Source organism: Lissotriton helveticus, chromosome 12, assembly GCF_964261635.1.
Source record: "Lissotriton helveticus chromosome 12, aLisHel1.1, whole genome shotgun sequence".
Classification (NCBI taxonomy): Eukaryota; Metazoa; Chordata; class Amphibia; order Caudata; family Salamandridae; genus Lissotriton; species Lissotriton helveticus.
This window is the reverse complement of record NC_136073.1, coordinates 552,739,622-552,766,350: the sequence shown is the minus strand read 5'-3', so window position 1 is coordinate 552,766,350 and position 26,729 is coordinate 552,739,622. Positions and strand designations below refer to the sequence as shown.

The 26,729-nt window shown below is 48.1% G+C and overlaps 1 long non-coding RNA gene across 1 annotated transcript in view; it reads left to right on the top strand.

Moving 5' to 3' along the window:
- The window catches only part of LOC144799960 (uncharacterized), a 315,778-nt gene that overhangs the window by 124,647 nt on the left and 164,402 nt on the right, over positions 1-26,729 (top strand). The window lies entirely within an intron of this gene.

The window sequence follows — 26,729 nt, the reverse complement described above, 5'->3', positions numbered from 1 at the left end:
CATAGATGGTGTGCCCCAACATGGTCGGTAGCCACATGCACTGCTTACAATTACCCTGCAATACTAGCACATCAGTGGAAGAGAAGTCTGTGGGTATGGCAAGCCCCGTCAGACAAAAGGATCCTACCTTCAGGGAATACGAAAAGATCTAAGGTTTGAGAATGACAAAAGCGAGGGACCAAGAGTCAGGATCATGTCTAAGATGGTCGGGACTAATCAAAAATGGGCGGAGATGAAGGAGACTTACCTCTCTGCCGGTTGTACTTCTGAACCGGCTGGTCAAGGAGGTTGTAGTGAGTGAAGTACCTCGGAAAATTACTCCGTCTACGTGTGAAAACATCCACTGAGAGACATAAAGCATTGAGTGAGGAGCAACTGTGGGGAAATGTCCGATGGAGTGGACAACTTAAGGGTAAGACGTTGTCTAACCTCCGAAACGGTTGTAATTCCGACCCGGTCCACCAGTAAAAGGAAGAGTCAACGGAACGGACAGTGATAGGGTATGTCATGAGTTGTGGATAAAGTATCCAGGAGGGAGCCAGAGGCCTGGCTGAGCTGTAACAAGGGGAATACATTAAGTTAGAAGATAGTGAGTGTAACACATGTCAAAAGAGGATAGAAAGCACCCCGAGTGAAATACATAATGCCCCTAATTATCCACTTGGCTACCCGGAATCTAAAGAACTACGTAGCGCGAAGTTCCTAGTAGGAGCAAGAAATCTGCATAGATACCAGGTTGGATATAGATGACACATCCCCACCTGTGTCTGAAAATGGACACATCCCTCTTCGGATGTGCGCAATCATTATATGGCTAAGGATAATGAAGAGGTTCAACAATAGCGAGCCACAGCAAATTGGTACTCCGCCCTGGGACCTTACCAGGGGGACAGGCACAGTAATGCCATATATAGGAAAGCCCGGTGTACAGTTTTTGGAAAGTATATCAAGTGCAGTATTGGGCGGGATAATCAAGAGGGACCCCACTACCCGGAAAGGAGGCTCCCAAGATGCCCAGGCAAATGCGCTTATGTAGGGTTTGCTGGGGGAAGGGCCGCGTCAAGGTAAACTCTATCCCCCAGATGCATCAACAACCCATTTTGCGATTCCTTAATAGCGAAAAATACCGATTTGCTATTAAGGAATAACAAAATGGAATGCATCAAGAAATCACACAAAAAATAGCGATTTCTTAGAATTCCTTACTTGCGACTCGCAAATTGCAAGTCGCAATTAAGGAATACCTCCCCATTCATTCCTATGGGCCTAGAGGCCCATAGGAATGAATGGGAAGACAATCTCAATTTGCGAATCACAATTAGCGAATCGCAAATTGAGATTGCGATTTCCAGGGTGCAGGGGTGTCCAAAGGACACTCCGTTGCACCCCTGAAATTGATCTGTGCACATATGTTGCGCACACACATGCCCTTAGGGCATGTGTGTGCGCAACATGAAACTTTTTTGCAAATTACCATGAAGTTGTACTTCATGGTAATTTGCGTGCCCTATTAGCGAATTCGCTATTTTTAAAACTTTCATGCATTGCATTTAAGGAATCTCAATTTGAGATTCCTTAAATGCAAATAATCACAATTTATCGATTTCTCTATTTGCGATTTTTGCATTTGGGATGATGCATCCCAAATGCAAAAATACCGGTCGCAAAGGGGCAGATTCTGAGAATCTGCCCCTTTGAATTGCCATGGGGTATTTCTCATTGCCTTGTTTCAGAGCCCTGGCATGTTCGCTGACTCTTTCTTTTAGCATTGGGATGGTGCTTCCTACGTATTGTTTATTGCATTTACTGGTGATTATGTATACAACATACTTCGTAGTGCAATTTATACGACCTTTAATTTTATATTCATATCCACCTGGTCCATAAAATACTGTAGTATCCCTGGCCCATCTATGCACCCCACAGCACCCACATTAATAGAAGCCCTGTGTGTGTTAGGAAAGCCAATTGCTGGGTCTGTCAACAGGAGGAATCATGGGGCTGAGAATCGACTTGAGTGTTCTGCCTCTTCTATAAGTGATCTGGGGGGGTTTGTGAGGTAAACTGTGTCAAGGTTTTATCTGCTCTGAGTATGCTCCAATGTTTTCTCATGCTCTTTATTAGGTTAAGTGTAAGTTTGTTATAGTTGGTGACTAGCCTAGCAGGTTGATCGAGGCGTGGTGTTTTTATCTTTGAGTGTCTAAAAAAAAAACAGCGAAAATTACACATATGTTTACAGCATTTAAAAAAAATAATACAAATATCAGAGTCAAAAAGAAATTATACATACAATCAATTGGAAGCACATAAAAGGGCAGTCATTCAACTCTTTCTTACAGCCCCTGAGCCAGCATCTACTCAAAATGGCAGACATTCCGAGAAGGAACGTCTAAAAGAACATTTTTACACACGATAAATAAAGTATACATTCTGTCACGTAGTGAATCACGCAAACAAACTGTTTCCAAAACCTATTTTGTTTTAAATTCTCGTTTACCCCCCAAAAACGTAGAAAAGAAGCCTAACACCTAATTCTCAAGTACTTACAATATATTTTGAACTTATTTACAGCATTTACTGATTTTGAAAATCAGCCCCTAATCTACAGCAGATATTCATGAAATTATCTTTCCTTTGAAATATAAGTGAATGAAAGAACAAAATGTTTTTAAAAATAGGAAGCCCAGAAGCAAAAAAAGAAAGAATATTAAAATGTTGCTTTTGATATTAACAGAAATTGGACATACAGCAACACCAAATACCTACCTAGAACAAATAATCCTTTACAGAATAAAATGTAAATAAAGTGTAAAAAATTATCTGAACAAAAAAAAATCTTTATTGATATCAGCAATAATATATTAGCAGACACTGATCAGTGATTTGTTTTAAAAATACTTTTTTAACACCTTCAGGACTTTGCCTCAGGGAACATGCTCAGGGAAAGGGCTGGATGGTGGTGGAGGCAAATGTACTATTCCTACTCTGACAGGTGCTTGCCTCTGGGAAAGTGCTGAATGGTGGTGGGGGCAAATTTACTATTCCTACTCCGACTGGTGCTTGCCTCAGGGAAAGTGCTGGATGGTGGTGGGGGCAAATTTACTATTCCTACTCCAACCAATGCTTGCCTCAGGGAAAGTGCTGGATGGAAGTGGTGGTAAATTAATTGTACTTACATTTTTTTACTTATTTAAACTGTAAATTTCACATTTTCATTTATGTTCTTTAACAAGCATGCAATCAAACACTTTTTTTCTTTACAATACTCAACAGATTAAAGCAAATAAACCAACAAGAGTAGAGGACCATATCTTCAACCACAAAAATCACAACAAGCCCATCAACACTGAAGAAGCCTAAGTATACAAGGTAAAAATGATCCAAAACCACAATTATAAAAAAATCCAGGTTTCAAGTAAAGGAGCATCTTATTTGAAAATGTAACATTGCATTAAAAATTTGAACCTTACAAACAAAAGCAAATTACTTTTTTTCTAGTACATAAGCACTCGTCTATTTCTTTGCAGGGTATTTGCAAAAATAAAATTTACCAAGCAAAAAACGTATAACATTTCTTCACTTCTCTCAGAACCAAAGTTTCAAAAGCTCTCAGCACCACATAAACAACAACTGAAAGAACAATCCAACGAAAACCAGCATCTACGCCAGGACAACCACACGACATAAAACCTAAAAAAGGTACGCTTTTTAATTCTGTCAAAGCTATCCAAAATAAACCTTTTTTTTCATCAAAGGTAACAAAGCAGCAAACAATTCCAAACCAACATTATTAAGCCATTGCAATTAAATCCTGGTACAATTCTGTTAAAAAAGCTGTAAAATAATTAATGAACACTAACTTTTCACTTGCAGGAAAAATATTCTTAAAAGCAACCACATACAAAATCACAAAAAACTATTTTGATCTGTTTTTCTTCTTTCTTCAGAGAATGACAGCAAGCAAAGAAGCCAAATATTTGCAATCAAGCAGGGGAAATAGACTGTAAAGTTACAGTGTCTACGTTTATTGTAAGGAGAGATTAACTGAGCCCAGGTGTCATTGGAGGTGTGTGCGTTCTTACTCATCCCATTCCACAGGCAGGGCGGTTACTCTTGGTGACACTGTTGAAAGGACCACCGAGCATAACCACTCTGGATCTGCAATGGAGATTGAAGTAAGAGAAAATATAAATGAATTAAAAGCCCTGGCATCCACCTCCAATGAACCCTGTGGCTCAGTTTTGAGGGCGGTATCACAAAGCATTCCTACTCATGTAGCAAGTTGTATGCCGACAATTCCCAATCTAGGCAGAATTATTCAGCGTAAAAAACAGGCAAGTAACCCCTTGCGTGAAACACCCCAAACCTTTTCTGATATTAACATTCCACCTGAACTTACTGTAACCGTTACTAATGAAACCTTTCTTTTGCATGACAACAAGCCCCTCTTGAAAGTATTCCAATCTTTAGCACACCCCATAATCTTGTTAAGTTAGAGAGTAGTGATATTTGGTGATGGATGGGACATTTAATTCCACACACCCCCATTCACCCAAATATACACTATTCACACCTATATTAATCATACAGTAGTGTCCTTAGTGTACAGTTTACTCCCTGATAAACAAACCTCAACATATACAACATTTTTGTCAGCGATGCAAGCTAAAACCATTAATAAAAGTACAAGAAAAGTGTTAATTGACTTTGAATTACCTATGATTAACACAATCACCAAAATGTACACGGATACCTAAATTCAAGGATTTTTTTTTTAAATTTCACAGGCTTATTGGCGAAAAATTCAAAAAACATCCTCAGTTGAGGATTACATAGACAGTAAACTGTAATTTGAATTGAAGAAACTAACAGCACTTTGCTTTGTTGCTTACGGAATATTACTATTTTACTGAAAACGAGGACAGATTGGCACCCCTTCTAAATTACTTAGAAGACACATGGATTGGCCATCTAAGCAGGTCAGCATGGTCAGCGACTAGCTGCCGCCCCCCCCCCAATCTGGCACCCAACACCAAGGAACGTGGACACGAGACGTGTTTACTCTTTGGAAGGCGGGCGCTAGTCGCCCGGCCGTATTTATTAAAGTATGAAATTAAAAAAGGGTTTTAATTGCATAATCAACAATGAAATACAAAAATCAGCAGGACATTCAATTATACAATCGTTATCAACAAGTTTGAGAGCCTGACCTTAACAAAACTCTAACACAAGTTGTTACTAGCTTAACTAAACATCCTATCTTGATTTTTGTACATTTCTGGCCATATGGCAGGGTCACTACCGGTGTCAGGTCCTACAAGCGGCGCCTTCCCCCTAGAAGTGCGCATGCGCAGTGTTACCCCGGGAATTGCCCGGTCTACGCCCCAAACTCCATTTACCCACTAAAGGAGGGCCCTTACTCTGCGCCGGTGGCGTCATGAGTCCACGCGCGCGGGGTGGCTACCAGCCTAAGGAAAGCGTGAACTACTCCTACCCGCGCTCCTTTGCATATTACCTTGCCCCTGGAGTACTGGGAGTGGCCCGCAGGCTCCTCCCCCTGGGCGGGAACCTCCATAGGATGATGCCCGCCCCCTCAGACCTCAAATATGTGCTCACCGATAATGACCTTACCGCATGCCCCATACCTAATAAATACGACGACCTATGGAAAAAAGGCTAAGGGACAACTACACTGGCTAATAAAGAACAGTATTCACGCATAGCTAAAAGGGAAAAAAGGCCTAACGACACATGGCATAAAATTACAATTCGGTTCACGCATATTGCTCATAATCACAATAACTACGTATATCTACAAAGGAAAAAAGGCCTAAAGACACACATCTTCAAATATAGTTCACTTCACACCTCATCTTCTACAAAGGGAAAAAAGGCCTGACAACAGATCACCAAATACCACAACAACCTACTCTCACCCGCAGTCTATACCTATGAAACTTACCATTAGACCGGACCTAACGCTGCTTAAACTTTGTACCAAGGGATGGTGGGTGGGAAACAAAGAAGCCCCGAACGCGGGGCACAACGTTCAGCGAGGGAGCGTCCAGGGACAAGGGAGTCTCCTGGGCGCTCCCTACCTCTTATTCCCGAGGGGCCGGGTGGCCCCTCCTCGCGCCCGCCCCCCCCGACCCGGAACCAGTCCATTGATTCCGGGTCAAGAGGGGCGCCGGCCAATCGGCGGTGGGCCGCGCCCCCAGGGCACGCCCCCACCGTCGAAAGACCCGAGGAGAGAAGGGGTGAAGCGGTCGCCGCGCCGCCATGCGTGCGGGGGGGCCGAGGGCCCCCCCTTTTCACATGGTCAGCGACTAGCTGCCGCCCCCCCCCCAATCTGGCACCCAACACCAAGGAACGTGGACACGAGACGTGTTTACTCTTTGGAAGGCGGGCGCTAGTCGCCCGGCCGTATTTATTAAAGTATGAAATTAAAAAAGGGTTTTAATTGCATAATCAACAATGAAATACAAAAATCAGCAGGACATTCAATTATACAATCGTTATCAACAAGTTTGAGAGCCTGACCTTAACAAAACTCTAATACAAGTTGTTACTAGCTTAACTAAACATCCTATCTTGATTTTTGTACATTTCTGGCCATATGGCAGGGTCACTACCGGTGTCAGGTCCTACAAGCGGCGCCTTCCCCCTAGAAGTGCGCATGCGCAGTGTTACCCCGGGAATTGCCCGGTCTACGCCCCAAACTCCATTTACCCACTAAAGGAGGGCCCTTACTCTGCGCCGGTGGCGTCATGAGTCCACGCGCGCGGGGTGGCTACCAGCCTAAGGAAAGCGTGAACTACTCCTACCCGCGCTCCTTTGCATATTACCTTGCCCCTGGAGTACTGGGAGTGGCCCGCAGGCTCCTCCCCCTGGGCGGGAACCTCCATAGGATGATGCCCGCCCCCTCAGACCTCAAATATGTGCTCACCGATAATGACCTTACCGCCACAGGCCAGTATTGTTAACCGACGATCTGGCCTCCCCCTACTAGCCCCTTATCTAAGGACATATCCTCCTACCCCAGCCCTCTAGCCAAGCCCAGATATTGTCAGCCCATAGGACATTACCCTCCTCTGTTAGGTGAACCCCGTCCTTCAAGTAAAACTTTTGACCCCAAATGCACCCATGAGGTATTGACTGTAACAAGGGGGTTCGGAACAACCTATCCAACCGTGTGTTGATCCTCTTTACCGAGTGATTCAACGCCCTGACCGAATCGCCCCCCCGCCACTGAAGCCGAGGTATTAGTTGTGACCATACTAGTGTGCACCCGGGGCAGGTCCTAGCTATCCAACCCGCCGTCGAGATAATCTCCTCAATCAAGATGCGCCTGCCCAGTGTTGCCAAATCGTTCTCCCCAAGGTGAAGTATCACCACTGACGGTGGAGCCCGCTGGCGTGCTAACAGCCCTGTGAAGAATCCCCTAAACTCGTGAAGACACAACCCTCCTCTGCCAAAGAACATGATACTCAACCCTAGTTGTGCCGCCCTTTCCTTCTTGTCACCTGACAGGAAAACACATTCCGCTCGCTTAACATATGAATGACCAACAATCCAGACATTGTTCCTTGTTGTTTCCTGGTCGCCGCTCCGTGCCGATGAATATTGGCGGTGCCCGACGACCAATTCCTCCCCTGCGTAACAGGTCTGAGAAACTGTAAAAGAGCGGAAAAGAGACCAAGCGTGAGTGACAGGTAATCATAGCATGTCAATCCGAACATAACGTTTATAGCAGTCTGACGACCACCTCCCAATTGTCTTCACCCTTTCCACTGGGAGGCCCCCCGCCACCGCCTCGGTTGCTGCCCCAATCCTGAAGGAATGAGAACCAAAATCTCTAGGATCAAGACCCGCTTTTGTGACCCCTATTTCGAACACTCTCCTGAATTGATACCTGGTCAAGGGGCTCCCGTCGGCGTGACAGAGCAACGCCCTGCCTGCTGAACCGACCAATAATCCCATGAGTGATTCCACGTGCCTCACCGGGCAGCACGGGTTGTCGGGGGCCCGTTGCAGAACTATGGTGTGACCCCTAGCTTCTTGATCGGTCTTTGATTTCCGGATAATCACCCACATGGTGTCACCCCTTATCGTCACCCCAGCCTTCTGCAAGCCACCTAGTATGTCAGCCTTAGCTCCTGCCACAAGTTCACTAATTCTCAGTGCCCCATAAAATGCCAGGGAGAATGCCGCCCTAAAAAGAAGCACTTCCCACTCTGAGTTACAGACAATCTCCAGCGTGCCCAGTAAGGCTGTGAGCCGGGCCAACCCCATGGGCTTCCTTTTATCTTTCTGGTGTCCTTGAATACGGCGCAACCCCCTTAAAGCCTTGCGTATCATAAAGGTATTGGTGGGATCCCGGAAGCCCCTAGCTTGAGCGAAGAATGACACCGCTGCCCTATGTCTGGTTGCCGCTGCTACTGAGCGCCCCTCTTTGTGCATCCATTCTAAATAGGCTGCAAACCCATCCTCCTTTGCCCAAAGCACTTCCCACTGTGGCCCCAAAAAAGAACAGTAAGACAGAAACGCCCCTTCGTAAGCCGTCTTGGTCCTGGGGGCTAGGCTAGCGACCACGAGGTCTTGTAATCTGGGGCACCAATCTGCCAAAGTACTGCTGGGAAGTGTGCTGGCGAGGGGTCTGCTGTGGGGAGATGTTCCCTGAAAACCTGCATTTTGAAGCGAGAAAGGGCGTCAGCAGCATTGTTTAAAACACCAGGGACATGTTTGGCTCTAAAATTAGCATTCAGCTTAAGGCAACGCAGAACAATTTCTTTGATCAGACGAAGTATGAAAGGACACCGCGCCCCCTGCTGATTGATACATTCCACCACTGTCATGTTATCTGACCAAAACACCACTGATTGGTTACATAGGTGTTCGGGCCAAACCATCAGTGCCACCCATATTGGAAAAAGTTCCAGGAAGCCAATGTTGCCGAGCAAACCCCATGTGTTCCATTCTTCTGGCCATTGTTGAGCGACCCACCTATTCCCCAGGATGGCACCAAAGCCCACACTACCGGCCGCATCGGTCCATAGTCCTAACTCCGCTGATGTAGTGAGCGGGCCGGGCCAGACCACCCTACCGTTAAAATCCTCCAGGAATGCCATCCAAATAAGCATATCCTGGCGAATTTCAGACGATAGGCGCGTGCGGTGGTGCTTTTCCCTCAGCCCCTGCATCGCGTGCGCGATGGAGCGAGAGAAGGGGCGAGCCATTGGGATGATTCTTAACGCGAAATTCAATTGCCCCACCACCTCCTGTAGTTGCTGCAAAGTGACCTTCTCCTTCCGGAGGCATAACTGTAGCGACGTCTTGAATTTGCGCACCTTGTCCTTAGGTAGTCTAAAACATTTCTCCATCGAGTCAATCTCGATGCCCAGAAATTCCAAGCAGGTGGTCGGGCCCACCGTCTTCCCAGGCGCAAGCGGGACCCCAAAAGCCCGCATGAGCACGCAAAATTCCTGCAATGCCATTGCGCACTCCCGAGAACCCGCTGCACCGAGGAAGAGGAAATCATCTAAGTAATGCATGACCCTTTGGTGGCCTGTCACCTGTCTCATGGCCCATTCAAGAAATGAACTAAACGTCTCAAAGTAGGCGCAAGAAATAGAACAACCCATAGGCATGCATTTGTCCATGTAAAACCTATCTCTAAAGGTGAAACCTAAAAGATGTTGGTCTGCCGGGTGGACTGGGAGGAGGCGGAAGGCGGACTCTATGTCTGATTTCGCCATCAGCGCCCCGGGTCCAGTGGCCTGTAATAAGGTCACAGCCTGATCAAAAGAGGCGTACTTAACACTACAGATATCTTCGTCTATGGCATCATTCAGTGAGGCCCCATTTGGCGCTGATAGGTTATGAATCAATCTGAATTGCCCCTTCTCTTTCTTGGGGACAACTCCCAGTGGGGAACACACAAAGTTGTGTACTGGCACTGCAGAAAAAGGGCCAGATATCCTGCCTAAGGAAATCTCCTTGTCAATTTTGGCGGCCACAACAGCCGGATTGTGTGTGACAGATAATTGATTTCTACAGTGCGCACTGCCTGAGTATCCCCCGGCCGGGATCCTAAAACCTTTTGAAAAACCTTCCTGGAGTAGGGTGGCCGCTTTGTGGTCAGGGTATCTGTTCAAGAATGGGATCATTGCCACCACATCCACTGGAGTGGGGGGGCGTGACCGGTCTGACTTACAGTGGCCTTCCCCTACCCCTCTGTCCCGTGTTACCTTGCTTGGACCTACAGGTAGATTCTGGATGAGAGGGGTGCCCACAGGAGGCACATGCATGCCTAAACTTACACGAGGCCCTTGTGCAGGTACGTTTATTAAAATCCCAGCACACTCCTTTCTTCTCTGGCCCACCCGCCCTAAATTTCCCAGGTACTTCACTCGTTTGGGGGGGCCGAAAGGGCTGCTGCGGTCTAGTGAACACCCTGCCCGCACCGAACTGAGGGGGAGGTGCAGTGTCAGAGAACTGTTTGTGCCAGGCCATGGAATCTACCGAGTCCCATGGTAATGCTCTATTGAATTCCAATGCCTTCCTAAAATTTACATCATAACCCTTCCATGCTTCCCCAGAATACTGTTGACTCCACCCCACAATCCTGCTTGAGTAGCAAGCCAATGCAGCCTGCAGATCTGGAGGACGCTCAGCCTTAACTGCAGTGAACACGGCCCATGCTTGCATCCAATTATTGAGATTTTCCTCAACCCTGAATCTAGTACACTGCGCCCTCCATTCACTTGGGAGCATCCACTCTTTCAGTGCTTTCGCCTGCTCCATTTCCCTATTATCCAATAATAAAGAATAAATGTACACGTATTTGTCAGCCCAAATCATTTCTTTAACAGCTAAAGACACATGTTGAGCTAGATTTTCGCTCCTGGAAGGTACTACACCGTCCCCCAAGAGCGGCAATGCCACTTCCTTACCAAGCGCGGGCACCGGGGGCGGCTGCCCTTGAACTCCTTCCAACTGGGGAACACTTGGACCTGCAAGGGGAGAAGAAATCGGCAATGCAACACTGTCGGCGATCGGTGCCGCTCTGATTTTTTCTACGAACCTTGCCGCCTCTGCCGCATGGTCTGCAGAATTCGGGAAGGCTCCTCCTTTTTGGAGCCATGGCATCATGGCCGTTAACTGAGATAACAATTCGGGTGGCATTGAATCTACTTTACCCCCCGGGACAACAGGTACCACTGGGGTTATGCCCAGTGGTCCTGGCACAGCTGGCAGAGCGGGCGCCGGGTGTGGCCCGCCTGTACCCGGGATTGTGGGCACCGGTGCGGAAGCAGCCCCAGCGTCTACTGGTTGACCTGTCGGCACCGGCACCACAGGGGCAATGGGTGTAGGCACATGCGGGGGTGGGACCACCGCGGGGGGTGCGACGGGTAACGGATCCCCTGGGCCTGGGGTGGGGACCGCCTCCCTGGGTCTTTTGGACCTAGGTTTCCCTTGCGGGGTGACAAATTCCCCTCTTGGCACTGGTGCCACCCTCTTGCGGACCGGTCTCCCGGACGGGCCCGGTGCCTCGCCCTCTCTATCCTCCAACCGCGCTTCCCGCTCTTTAATTTGTCCTAGCTGTTGCCTAATGTCGCTCATCTCCCGCATCATAGCCCGCATCATAGCCTCCATGTTGGACCCCCTTTTTCCACCCCTTGGACCCGGCATGACACTTACCCTCACAGACAAAACACCCGCTGCCTACTCTGTTCTCAACAGGTCAACTGTGTGTACCTTTCAGATGGAGGGTCACCAGGGGGCTTTCAGCACCATGCAACGGCGACCGCAACACTAGCGGCTTGTCCGCTTATGTAAGGGGGTGAGTAAACCTAATGTAGACCCACCCGGCGGTCACCAGGAGCGATGAGTGCTAGCCCCCCGTACCCCTCTTACCGACCAGTCCCACGCCCTCGCCGGCGGTGATGATCCGTGGTCACAGCCCTCAATACGTCGTGTCCTTGTCTGCGAGTAACAGGCACCAATAATGTAGTTAAAATTGCCTGGAATTGAAAACAGGTATTACTATCATGTAATAAAGCAGGAAAAAAGGACACTACCTCTTATAACTGTTACCGTTGGTAGTGGTCACTAACACAAAAGGCAAGGACAGCCGTGAAGAACAGTTATAGATTAGCAATTCACTATTATTTCGAATGAGAAAAAAGGGGATAGTAATGAAGTCTCAGGGTACTTTCCCTCAGTTGCACACGTTTACTTAAAACAGTGAAAAGCTAACAGTTGTCCAATATCACTTGTGTAACAACCCCTGCCTCTTGCACTCCCCCCTTCAGCAATGGGAAGATAATTCAGAACATATAAGGTAATTACCGGTTTAGGCAATCACAATGTTATCTCAGGTAACGCAATACACCTTTAAACACAGTCACTGAATGTTACGCCACCCTTTCCTCCACCACCTTCCTGGAAAACCGATATCCCTTGAGTCCCGGTTCTATCCCCTGCAATCGCGCTGTATGCCCGGGGTCTCCCCTCCAGGTGCTGCCCTGGTCGACCCTGCTTCGCTTCCCTTAGTGCCACGTGCTCGAGTAGCCTACCGCTCTCGTTTTAACTCGAAATCACCCCACCCCGGCCCTATTAGGCGTTCGCTCGCAAGCGCGCTAATCTGCCACCTTTAAATGCAACACGGGCTGCTTCCTCTCGTTTTAGAAAAATTCACGGGCAAGAGTATCTAAATCGTTGAGCTGATGTCACCGCGCGTCCCCGTGGTTCGAGTCCCAAGGCAGGAAAACCGCTCTACGGAGAGCCCTACCCCAGTCCTTCCCGCACAGCCTCAGCGAAGACCCGCCCGCTCCACCGCCCCCCTACGATACCTGACGGAGCCTGAAGGCGGCCGCGCCACGCTCTCTTTGCACCGCGCCCTTGTGCTCCCGGCGGCTCCCTGCCTCACGGACCAAAGGCGATGCGTCCGTTCCTTCGGCGGTATCCCACGTGGCTGGGGGCCCCTAAGCCTGTGAAAACAAAGAGCAGAGATCACAACGTCCCAGGCAATATCCCTCGATCGAACAACGGTTCGCTCCACGCGAGCTCCTTATGCAGCGCCGACCGAACTAATACCTGGAAAAGAAAGCGAGAAAATTATTAAAACAAAGAAGCCCCGAACGCGGGGCACAACGTTCAGCGAGGGAGCGTCCAGGGACAAGGGAGTCTCCTGGGCGCTCCCTACCTCTTATTCCCGAGGGGCCGGGTGGCCCCTCCTCGCGCCCGCCCCCCCCGACCCGGAACCAGTCCATTGATTCCGGGTCAAGAGGGGCGCCGGCCAATCGGCGGTGGGCCGCGCCCCCAGGGCACGCCCCCACCGTCGAAAGACCCGAGGAGAGAAGGGGTGAAGCGGTCGCCGCGCCGCCATGCGTGCGGGGGGGCCGAGGGCCCCCCCTTTTCAGTCGCAGGAGGGAGCCACGTTTCCATGTGTAGTGGTGGAACTGCTACTCGACCTGCTTAGAGGGAGGAGCAAATACAAATAATGCCATAGATGGATGGCACAACTCCTTCAACAAATCTATAGGTAAACCACATCCTAACTTTCATCATTTTTTGGAAATTTTGAAGAATAAGCTAAGTATCCCAGAAAAGAGAATTGCGCAATCATTGACTTGTAGTCTGAAAAAAACCGAAATGTCAGAGCAACTATTGGGTGCAATTCAACATTTATCGTTGATGGTGGCTTCAGACTACCCAGGTAGTATTGCACACATCCTACATTTCTAAATAACACTAACTCCTAAACCACCTTACTTGCCTGTTTGACAATGAATTTCCCTAATTCAATTGGCATTTTTCTAATAAATAAATAAATTATAAATTCAAAGTCGAGTTTCTTACTTTCAGTTGTCTTCTTTTTTCAACTCAAGGACTTGTGTAAAATCCCACATTTCACCAAGAGTCTTCAGCAGTTCTTTAATCCATAGTAAATAATCCATAATCCATGATGTAAGCCATGATCTGAGATAAACTAACCAAAATGGACACAGTTTGGCAAAGCCATTTTTTACAACAGACTATATGCTGAAAACTGTACTGTGCTGTTCTACTTAACAAAAAGTGTTAGGAAAGCAATCAACCCGACATGGGCCTACAACTGCTACCTGTTTAGGAGAACTTTTTCAAGTTAAAACATACCACAAAAAAAAATACAACTATGCTAGTTCTTACAACCTCCCTCCTCTCTCCTTACAATACACAAACTATGCCACCCTTAATCTAATTTTAATAACTTAAATTTGCCTTACCTGGACTCAGCTCTTCCTTGCTTCTGATGCGGACCGCGGCGATCCTCGCAATGACAAAACTTACGTACAAGCAGCAACGCCCTTTCTTTTCGTAAAGAGGACAAAAGGTAAATTTCTCTCATTAACTTCAATGGGAAACCGTGGGAAAGAAAATAGGAATTATATGTTACAATACAGTTTAAAATCTATGTTAATTTTTTAAAATAATACAATTAAAGTTTTAAAAAACATTTTTTGATTATTTTTTAATGTAATAAAATTACCTACAATACTATTAATGTGTCAATTGATTGTTTTGTTAACTATTACATTTTTATTACTTAAATTTGTTTTTTAACTTTATCAATGTCTATTTATGCAAACCCATGTTGTACATATATGCTTTTTTTAATTTGTAAACACATTTAATATACTTTTTTATGTTTAATAATTTTATTGAATTAAAAATTAAATATACATAAACAATGTACTGATAGCTTATTATTAAAACTTGATATCAAATCTCCTCCTACCCAGAAAACCCTGTTTGTCTGCATATCACTTTTAATAATTTTAATATTGAAAATTAATTTAACAATTTTATAATAAAATTAATTAAAAAATAAGAACTAATTAATAGTCAAGTATAAAAAAATAATACCCCAGTATTAATACACTCCCCATCCAAAACCCGTTTCCCATGCATTCCATCCCAGAGGATATGAGCCAAAGCCTTTTTATTATTATGTTGTAAGTATTTTTAGAATTATCAATCAATAAAACTAAATATCAATTATTTCCCAAGTATTAAAAATAATACCAGAGTATTAATACACTCCCCCACCCAAAACCCCTGGTTCCTGTCCCAAAGGATAGGTGTGTGACATGGAGCATAGAGAGGACGTGGGACCCCAAAGGAATGGTGGCTCACTGAAAACGATTCCCCTCCTTCCCCTCAGGACAATTGGTCGCCGTGGACAGCTGATCCGGACTTCGACAAGAATGAGGAGTGTTCCTTTAACTGGCCGTCGACAGAAGAAGAGGACACGCCCATCCGTGACGTGAGCGTAGCACGATTGGTAAAAGGCCATGAAGGACAAGGCACGGCGTGTGACGACACCCCGGAAGAAGGAGAAGGAGAAAGCCGGAGACACGAGGAGGACGGGAGCGGAGAGACGAGCCCGGAGCAGAGTGACAACCTCTAAGAAGGAAAGCCAGGAGGCCAAAGTTTCCGCGAACCCCCGTGCCACACTCCGAAGGGAGGAGTGTGGCTAAAGCAGGTACTGGAGAGTTTAGCAGGCTGGGTCGGGAGGCGGGATACTACGTAGCGTAATACCGACTATCTTTAATAACGAGAGTCAGTAGCGTCAGTCTCACTCCCTGCGTCCTGCTTGTTAAACTGTTCTCCCTCCCATTGCACTTTCACAAACCCCAAAGCACACTAAGGAGTAGCATGTGAGCACGAGCAGCGGTGTCCTCACCCCCTGGGCCCTTGGTTTAAAAGTTATCAGAAAACGAGTTCTGACGGTCCCTTTTCTCTCTCATTACCCCGAGGAAAACAACGGGACATCCGACATCGTGGAGACCGAAGACGAAGAGACCGAGCCCCTTGAAGTAGACCCTATTGTAGTTGCACAACTAAGATTCTCTGCACGTACAAGAAAAACTGTAAAGAAAATAAAACCATATCCAAAGATAAGAAGTGTAAGGTCTCTCACTCGCCCCACGCCACAAGGTGCCAAAACCTTTTTTATAAATTTATAAAACAATTATTTAAAAACTTTATATAACTAAAGCACAAATTACTTATCTTCGGTAACGATATATCCGTAAGAAACATTAGTTAGTGTTAGATTCCTTACCTTAGAATATCCCCAGGCGTCAGACTGGATCCGTAAAGTTTTCGTCAGCAGTACCCCTGCGCGTTGCTAGGCGTCGTCTGCGGCTCCGCGTCCGTCATCGGTGTCGTGATCGACAGGATGACGTAGTCGGAGTACTTAGACACCGCCCTCGCGCGCTGACGTCAGTTCTGTACATAGCTTTCCGCGTCAGTAACGCAGAGCCAAGATAGAAACCGACACTGGTGTCATGAAACTAGGGCCCTGAAAGCGATGTCCTTAACCCTAGATATCGGTTCACAGAACAGGGAGGATGGGTGGGGCGGTAAGGAATCTACCGAAGGCAAGTAACTTGTGCATCTGAAAGAAACACGTTAGTGTTAGCTTGTGCATCTGAAAGAAACACGTTAGTGTTAGATTCCTTACCTTAGAATAGATACCCCAGCAATACCAACCCCGGTAGTGGGTCTGTGAACCAAGATCACACCAGAAAGTCCCGGAGAACAGAACGGCCAGAAAAGCCATCTCTCTGGACTTGGCTGTCCAGGCAGTAGTGCCTAGCAAACGTGTGCAGCGAGGCTCACGTAGCTGTCTGACAGATGTCCTGCAAGGGGACTCCCCGACCCAGGGTAGTAGTAGCCGCCGTGGCCCGAGTGGAATGGGCGCGCAGCCCAACAGGAGGCTACTTTTTCGCCAAGGAGTAGCAAACCTTGATGCACAAGATGACCCACCGACAGATGGTCCGCTTGTGCACCGCCCATCCCTTCTTAGCTCCCACATAACCAACAAAGAGCTGGTCGTCCACCCAGAACTGGCGTGTGCGATCTAGATAGAATGAGAGCGCATGTTTTGGGTCCAGACGGTGGAGCCTCTCTTCCTCCTTCGAAGGATGCGGAGGCAGAAAGAAGGTGGGGAAGGTGATGGACTGCCCGATGTGAAAGGCTGTGACTACCTTGGGCAGGAAAGAAGGACGAGTCCTCAGAGGAAAGGAGGTTTTGAAAATAGAGCCTGGAGCTCACTCACTCTCCTGGCAGAGGTGATGGCAACCAGGAATGCAGTTTTAAGAGTCAGAAGAAGAGGACAGTTATGAAGTGGCTCAAAGGGAGCGCACACCAGAAAAGTCAGAACAAGGTTCAATTACCACTGGAGTCAGGCAAGCCCAGCTGAAGACGGCTGTAATGCCAGAAACCGGTCCTGGGAAGCTTGATACCGGTCCTGGGAAGCTTGATTCCGGTCCAGGAAAGACATGGCTTGGCAGTTCGGGCTGGACTGTTCCCATGAGGCACAGGGTCAGACTGATTTGCATATGGCCATGTCTGAACTGGGGTGGCGGAGTGAGCTAAAGAACGGTGATGGATTAAACCCAGATCAGTTGACTGGGGGTGAGTGTTTGTATTGTCAACGCTCCGTCCATCACTACCTTTGGTGTTTCAATTCCCACTGAGGCATCACGAAGGGAACAGGAGGGAACATGTGTGTGATGCCTTTCAAGAATCTATTTACAACAGGGTACTTGAAAAGAGAAGGCTGATCAGGAAGCCTTATGAAGGCTGAAACGGCCGAGAGGTAGCCCTTGATAGTGCCCAGAGCAGAGCCCTGCTGGGCAAGAGACAGAAGGAAGAGGAGAACCTCTGAAAGGGGGGTAGAGAGTGGATCCACATCCTTTGCTGTGCACCATGCCACAAATTTGTTCCACCTGCAGGCGTATACCGTTTTTCTGGAGGGACGCTCGGCTGCCAGAATCACATCACAGACTTCAGGAGGCAAGTCAAATGGCCTCAACTGTCGCCGCTCAATCTCCAAGCATGTAGGTGGAGACTGGACAGGTTCGGGTGGAGGACCGTCCCCTGCTGGTGCGACAGAAGGTCCTCCTGAAGAGGCAGACAAATCGGGGGATCGACTGACATGCTGAGTAGCTCGGGATACCAGTATCTTCGTGCCCAGTCCGAAGCCTCAAGGATGACTTGGGCCTGATCTCGCCTGATCTTCTTCAGCACTCTGGGCAGAAGTGGTATAGGCGGAAAGGCGTACAACAGACCGCAGCTCCACTCGCGACGAAAAGCATCTTCGAGCGAGTGCCACCTTGGAAATTCCAATGCGCAGAACTGATGACATTGTGCATTCTCCTCGGTGATGAATAGATCTAACCAAGGCTCTCCCCACTGCAGAAAGAGACCTTGCGCCACGTCCTAGTTCAGACGCCATTCGTGATCCATCATGCACCTGTGGCTAGGTTCGTCCACCCTGGCGTTCAGGGAACCTGCCAGGTGTTGTACCACCAGGGTGACGCCCTGGTGTTCCAGCCATGTCCAGAGGTGCAGAGCCTCCTGACAGAGGGTCCACAAACCCACCCCGCCCTGTTTGTTGCAGTACCACATGGCGGTGGTGTTGTCCGTGAACACCTGCACTACACTTCCCTGAACAGAGGGAAGGAATGCCTTCAGTGCAAGACGGATCGCCCGCAGCTCCAGAAGGTTGATATGGAGCCGGGACTCCGCCAGAGACCAGAGACCTCTGATCTCCCTCTCTCCCATGTTGCCCCCCCATCCCAGGAGGGACGCATCTATCACCACTACGTGCTCCGATTAGGGATGGGAGAGAGATCTGCTGCTGACCCAATCACGGTTCGTGAGCCACCACTGCAACTGGCTCGCAGTGCCCTCCGAGATCAGGACGTGGTCGGACCGTTTCCCTGATGATGTGCCCACTGAAACTTCAGGTCCCACTGCAGAGCCCGCATCCGCCACCTGGCGTGATGCACCAGAAGGATGCAGGAGGCCATCAGCCCCAGGAGCTGCAGTGTCAACCTGACTGAGACCCTGGATAAAGGTTGAAAGATCGGAATCAGAGCCTGAATATCCCAAACCCACTGTTCGGGGTGATAAACCCGAAACTGCGCTGAGTCCAGAACCGCTCCGATGAAAAGGAGCTTCTGAGAGGGGCACAGGTGTGACTTCGGCACGTTGATGGAGAACCCCAGCGAGTGCAGGAGGTCGGCCGTAGTCTGGTGTTGGAAGAAGACCGACTGGGGCGCTCCCGCCTTCAACAACCAATCGTCGAGATAGGGGAAGACTGAAACCCCTAATCTGCGCAGATGAGCTGTGACCACCGCCATCACTTTCGTGAACACCCGTGGGGCGCTGTTAAGGCTGAAGGGGAGCACGGTAAACTGAAAGCGCTCGTGGCCTACCGTGAACCGCAGGTAACGCCGGTGGGCCGGCAGGACGGGGATGTGGAAATACGCGTCCTGCAAGGGCAACGCTACGATCCAGTCTTCTGGGTCCAGGGCAGCTAGGACCTGAGCCAAAGTCAGCATCTTGAACTTCTCCTTCCGGAGGAAGCCGTTGACGCTCCGTAGGTCCAAGATAGGGATTAGGTCTCCTTTGCCATTCTTGGGTACCAGAAAGTAGTGGGAATAGCAACCACGTCCTACTTCTGACCCAGGAACGGGCTCGATGGCCCCCTTGGCCAAGAGGGCCATAACTTCCTCCTGCAGAAGTTGCAAGTGATCCCTCGACATATGGTGGTACTGCGGTGGCATGTCTGGAGGTGTCGTCTCAAAGGGGAGGGAGTAGCCCCTTCGGATATTTCGCAGCACCCACCTGTCCGACGTGATGGTACGCCAGTGGGAGAGGTGATGGCGGACCCTGCCCCTAACTGGCAACGAATGGGCCTGAAATGCCGGACTAGGAAGGCTTAGAGGCAGATGCTGCAGGGGTGGGTGTGGACTGAGCCAGCCGGTGTCCCCTGGTACCGCCACGATGCTAACCACGTCCGCGACCGCGTTGAGCCTGGGTCTGCGGTCTGTGGCTGGCTGGACGTGTGGGGGCGCCCCTTCCTTGGCCACAAAAGGAGCAAAAAGCAGAAGTTTACTCGCGTTGGCCTAGGCCCAAGGACTTGGCCGTAGCCCTGAAGTCCTTGAAACGCTCCAGCGCACTATCTGCCTTGTTGCCAAAGAGGCGACGGCCATCAAAGTGCATGTCCATGAGGGTGGCCTGGATATCGCCCGAAAAGTTGGCGGACCTCAGCCAGGCTTGGCGCCGAACCGCCACCGTCGTTTCAATCGCCCTACCCAGCGAGTCAGTTGTGTCGAGTCCACACCGTATGGAAGAGCATGCCGCATCCCGCCCTTCCTCAGGGCTTGGGCGAGCTTTGCCCGGGCCTCCTCCGGGCATTGTGGCAGCACCTCTGCAACCGTATCCCGCAGAGAGTGGGTATAATGGCCCAAAAGGCAAGCGGTGTTGACAGACCACAGCCCCAAACTCAAGGAGGAGAACAGTTTCTTCCCAAACTGATCGTACCTTTTGGATTCCCGATCCGGAGGAGCTGTCGGGAATGCGGTTTGGGAGGTAGAGGCCTGGATCACCAGGCTCTCGGGGGTGGGGTCAATGGACAGGAAGCTCGGGTCACCCGGAGCCAGGCGGTGGCGTCGGGCCACGTTCCGATCCACAGGGAGGCCTGTGGAGGGCTTGGACTAGGTGCCCAACAGAACCTCGGTGAGGGCTTCTTTGAATGGCAGTAGAAGCTCTGAGGAGCTTCCCTGTGGTTTGAGCACCTCAGTGAGGATGTTAGTCCTCACGGCCGCGACAGTAAGCTCAAGAGCCAAGGCCTTGGCCGCCCTGTTCAACACCACGCTGTAAGCAGCCCCCTCCTCCGTAGCCACGGAGGGAGGAGAGATGAATCCAGTGTCGGGCGAAGTGTCCAGACCACTGGCCTCCCCTAGCTGGTCTGCACAGTCCTGGCTCAACTGGCACTGCAGTGCCAGAGGGTCCTCAGACCCCTCCCAGTCTCCCTCATCATCCATCTCCTGATAGTCAGGGAAAAATGATGGAGCCGGGTCGTAGGTGAATTGCTCACCTGTTGGTGCCAGAGACGGCGCTGGGCGGAACCGGTCCAATGCCGGACCCGGACTGGGGCTGGGACTGGGGACGACGTCGTCCGGGGACGGCGTCATTGGTGACACCCTCGGGGTCGGCGCCAGCGGAGAAGTCGTGAGGTCGACTGGCAACGACCCTGATCCGGGCCCGGATCCTGAGGGGTCCTGCGGCGTCGGGACCGAAGTCGACGACGGCGGTGGCGCCGAAGCACCCGACGGCGCCGGGGCCGAAGCTGCCAGCCAGCTAGGACTCCCAGATGGACCCACGAGTCCCGAAGGCGCCTCGACAGGGTCCGACGGAGGGAAGCGAGTCCTCATGGCCACGAGGAAGTCACGTATCTCCTCCAGTGTTGCGTGCAGCCCAGGGACCGGCGGGTGTGGAGCTGGACACGGCGCTTGCGGCTCCGGCGGAGCTGCGTGGGCAGTGTTGCCCGAACTCCCACCCGCGTCGCGCAAGCGTCGGGGGGGGCAGAAGAGCGATGACGCCTCTTTGACTTCTTTTTCGAGTGCCTCGACTTACCTGAGATTTGGAGCCCAACGAGTGGTGTTGACTCGTCGAGCGGTGATGACCGTGGCTCTGCGACCGGTCCTTCGACTTCCTCCTCGACCGGGACCTCGCGCGGCGCAGAGCCATCGGCCGGAGCTCGAGTCGTTTACGGGACCGCTCTCGTCTAGCCTTCGAGGTCAAGGCCCGGCAGTCGGGTCACAACTTGTCATCGTGGTCGGCCCCGAGACAATAAAGGCACCGACGGTGGGGGTCAGTCACCGACATCAAGCGATGACAGTCCTCGCAAGGCTTAAACCCAGGCATCCCTACCGGCACCGCGAGTCAAAGGTCGACTCGAGTAGAGACCAAAAGTGATCCAAAAAGTTAGTCAAAAATTGACTGGAGTACTGCTCTTCCTGGATCTGTGCCTGCTGGCGCGGAAAAAAGAAGAACTGACGTCAGCGCACGAGGGCGGCGTCTAAGTACTCTGGCGACGTCATCCCACCGATCACGACGCCGACGACGGATGCAGAGCTGCAGACGCCTAGCGACGCGCAGGGGTAATGCTGACAAAAACTTTCCGGATCCAGTCTGACGCCTGGGGATATTCTAAAGTAAGGAATCTAACACTAACGTGTTTCTTTCAGATACTAAATATCAATTAATTCTCAAGTATTAAAATTAATACCCGAGTATTAATACACCCCCCCCCCCCCCAAACCCATTTCCCCCAAACATCTAGTCTCAGGGAATAAGAGCAAAGAACATTTAATTAATTTTTTAATAAATATAATATATTTTTGCTATATTTTATTTATTTAAATGTAATGACATTCTAAATGTGTAATAATACTGATGTTTGAAAAATAAAACCTGAGTACTAATGCACTACTCCACCCAAAACCAATCCTTTAAAAAAAAAATGTATATATCTTTTTTTTAACTATAGACTTGTAAACAAAATATTAATTAATTCAAAAAAATTAAATGTAATACCTGATTATTATAACACACCCAGTTTCCCAACCATCTCATCCCTGGAAATGGATTGCCCCTTTAATAAATGTTTATGATATATATAATTTTTTTTAAATAAAAACTAAAAATAAGAAAATTAAAACTTCCCCACCCCTAACCTCAAATTTAAACAATACTTGGATAAGACCCAAATATAAAAAATAATCAAAAATTCAAACTTAACTCACTTACCTCCATTACTCACCTTACAATGCGTTGTAAGGGCATGCGTTGTAATGTCACCTGCATTGTAATGTCACCTGCATTGCAAAAGTTGTGTTGTAAAGGCATTACATGCGTTGTAATGGACGTTTCCCATCTAGAAGCCGTTAAAAGAATGTCCAATACATTTTGTGGAAGAAACACACAGAAGAAGTTAACCTCTCAGGTTTCAGGCTGTAGGCCTAAGCACTTTTGAAATCTGTGAGTAACAACCTCCCTCGAACCACTACTGCAACAAAACAAGTCTTCCAATTGAGGGAGAGGCTATGAAGAAGTTGCACATAAAAGGTGAAGGTCCGAATACAAAGCCAACAAACCAAACTAGAGGAGTCAGTAGATCATTAACCCAAAGAAACTGAATGTTGCTAATCCCCTTGTGCATCAGCAGTAGAGGTGAAAGCAGAGTGGAGTCAGAAGGTTAAAACCTGAGACAGTGACACCTAGAGATTCGTCCAAAAGATGCTCGATTAAGCAGAACTCACTTCATAACCTGCTGTCCTTGGTCACAAAAAGACCTATCTCAGTTATCCCCAATACGGGAATAGCAAACAAGTCACATCAGGATAAAGGTGCCACTCATGGCTTGTGGAGGTCAGCTTCCTCAATAGTCTCATTCTCCTTCCCCACTTGATAAAGTGCTAACAAGCATATTTTCTTGGCAATTGATCACTGTCAAAATTATACAGCTTTCATGCATAGGCTGTGAGAGGCCTCTCCCCGTGCATGTTCAGATACTGTAGTATTGTTACAGGATGTTGTACATCCTAGAACAGTGGTTCCCAAACATTTGTCTTCTGGGGACCCCCACTTAATCATTACTGGAACCCAGGGACTCGAAGTGAATCATTATTAGAATCCAGGGACTCCCCGCCCCCACGAGTCATTACTGGAAGCCAGGGACGGTGGCCTAAGCAATGTTGATGATTTGAACTGCAAAACGATACACAAAAAATGCAGGACAAAAACAATCAAATAAATACACAAATTACACATTTTATTTAATTTGCAATCACATTTAAATAAAAAAGAAGTCAAAATGTAATTTTAATAGAAAGGTTGTAGCTTTTCTAAATTTAATTGAGGCCACTATTCCTCCATACTATATTTTGAGATACACCTGCCTGCTCCCACGAATCAATCTGAGGATACTAATTTATTTTTAGCCTCCATTTTTAAATTCCTTCACATTTAAAGTATGTTTTAAAATGTTCAATTGTACATTTAGCTTCTTTATTTATATATACTTTATTAATCTGTTTATATTATTTGATTTTCAAAGTAGTCGTAGACCCCCTTAGAAGGCATCGGAGACCCCCAGTTTAGGAATCACTGTCCTAGAAGATATAAAAGCAACTTTGTCAGGCTAAAGAGGATTCTCTTTCAATAAAGCAATCATGTCTGGAATGTCAGAAGTCCTTTCTTGTGGACTAAATTCTCACATAAGTTGGTTGTCCTAGATGGTCCAATGTACCAAATTAACAAGGAATTGGGAAAGGTTTTTTCAATTTACTGAAAGACCAAGCTCTAGTGAAAAAGTGGGTGTAGGAAATCAGTCTGATCTATCAGTCATCCAGATGCAGTGATGGAAACTTTTTGTGAATGAGTTACCACAACTGCCTTTACCTTCATAAAGAAATGTAGGTGCCATCAGAAGACAAATGGCCAGTACTTTGCAATTGAATAAAAGATCTTCCCTAGCAAATCTTGGATACTTCCTGTGTGAAGGAATTGTAGGAATGTGGAAATATTGATTCTAGGGATCCAGTCATGCTTCTGCAAATCCCCAAAAACTTGGTGTAAAGTCAACGACTTGGCTATCTCCTTTTTTAAAACTTGTTCAGGAAGAGACAATCTAAAAATGGACACAAATCCAGCTCCCTCTTTATACAGAATCAGATATTAAGAGAAATAGCAACCTTGAAACATTATAACCATGTTCTATAAGGTTATACGCAATTTCAACAATCTGCAAAATCCAATGTTCAGAGGTTATCTCATTCGGTTTCTCAAGAAAGCCTCCCACAGGCGACAAAAGAATAAAACCAATCAGGTTTGCTAGCTGGAGAAGCAGAGGAAAAAGTGGAAGACACCTGACCCTGCCTGCCACTGCCTGATAAACAACCTTTGTGGGCTTTAAAAATAGCCACTGAAGTTCTAGCTGCTACTGTTGAGAATTCTATCTCACAAAATGTTGGCTAGAACCTAAACTTCCTGTATTGCTTTCGAAATGTACTAAATATGAGAAGTTGCCTTTGATTTATGCTTTTGAATGCTGAATCCACCTGGTAACCAAACATCCACTGCCTATCAAAGGGCAGGCAATCCACTGGTGTTTAACATTGTTAGAAAAACCTGTAGTTCTCATCCAGGCGTGTCTTACCAAGATGACGGTAAACCAACTGACTAGGCTACAGCAGACACATTGTGATATCAGCCTGCATCATCTTTGTTAGCACCAGGGGCTGTATTATACAAAGTGCCATGGGACGCACAGGGCGTTTGCGCCTGCTTTGCCTACCCCAGGGCACTTTTGTATTACAGATGGGCAGCAGAAACTTGTCCGCCCCCTTCCGTAATACAGATAGCGCTAGCACACACATAGCGCCAGTGCTATCACGAGAGGGTGTTCTTTCATTTGTGTGGGGGCGTGGCCTGATGCAAATGAGGAAATCCCTTTGTCTCTACCCCTGCTCTGCGGTATAGACACAGGCTCAGAGGCAAAGAAGCTGTCAGGAGGTGCACTGACAGAGCGCCACAGTAAAGGTGGTGCACTGTCAGTGCGCCTCCTGATGGCAGCCCTCTTGAAGGTGGAAAGTGAGTTCTATGGATCCCCCCAAACATCCCCTTGCAGGCAGATCAATGCACCCACCTGCAAGGGGATCTCTTATCCCCCTTAAAAGTGCAGGTGGCTTGCCCCCTCCACAGTGAAACACAGAGCGGCTGCTTCAAAGCCACTCCAAATTTCACTTTAATGCGCTGCGCCGAGGGTAGCATGACTTCGCTGTTGCCATGGGGGCAGCACATTCAATGTAATACAGTGCTATCTCCTTGTTAGTTCCAGGCGCACTGTCCTTGTTAGCATTGCATAATATGGCCCCTCGTGTGCTTCATTACAAGATAAGGTGGATGCTGGAGAGTCATAGTGACCACAACATACATTCATTCTGTGGACTTTGGTTTCTGGTCTGTGGAGCTCAGTGCTCTTGGGTGAGGGCAGTTGTTGCCCAAACACTTCTGAACAAGGTGATGAATGGGTCACATCCACAATGCACAACATTTACTAAGAATTATGAGATTATTGCTGCAAATTGTTTATTAACTGCCCTGTTATAAATTAAGTCGGTGGGTGTTTACCTAACATAGGTTTATATTTATAGTTTGTATGGTGTAAAATGATTTGCATACATAAAATGTTACACTACTTCACAGTATTTATTATACTACTATAGTATGTACACACAGGTGTCTTTTCTGAGTCTGCAAGTATTTATATTGCATCTGCAGTGGGGTGTTGTGCACAAAGCCTTCCTCAATGGTGTTATCAAAGTAGTTATGGATACAACCCTGCCAAGTGCCACGCATAAGGTGCTGGACTAATGCATTTCAGTGTGGTTGCCCGCATCACCACATTGAAATACATTGTCACGCATTTATAGCGCTCCTCAGCTTTCAAGCCGGAGCGCTGCTTAAATCCATTGATTGTGCAATTTGGTTTTAGTTGGCAGCGAGCATTGCTGAGACAAGCTTGGGGCTGGCTCAGGCAGCGCACTCTGGTCATGGCTGGCTACAATATTTCAATCACCATGCAGCAAAGTTACTAATGTGACCTCTCATTGAGATGGAATCTCAGGATTTAATTTGCTCATTCAACAGCCTGAATAAGGCCAGGGCGGTGGACAGAGGTTAGTTTATAGCGAGCACAGTCGGGAGCCTGTAACTGCGCTCGTACCACACTGCCAGTCAGTATATTCAGACCCATGGGGTCGCTCTGGGAGAGTGGTGGTGCAGCCATTAATGGAATCTATGACTGAAAGGTGATG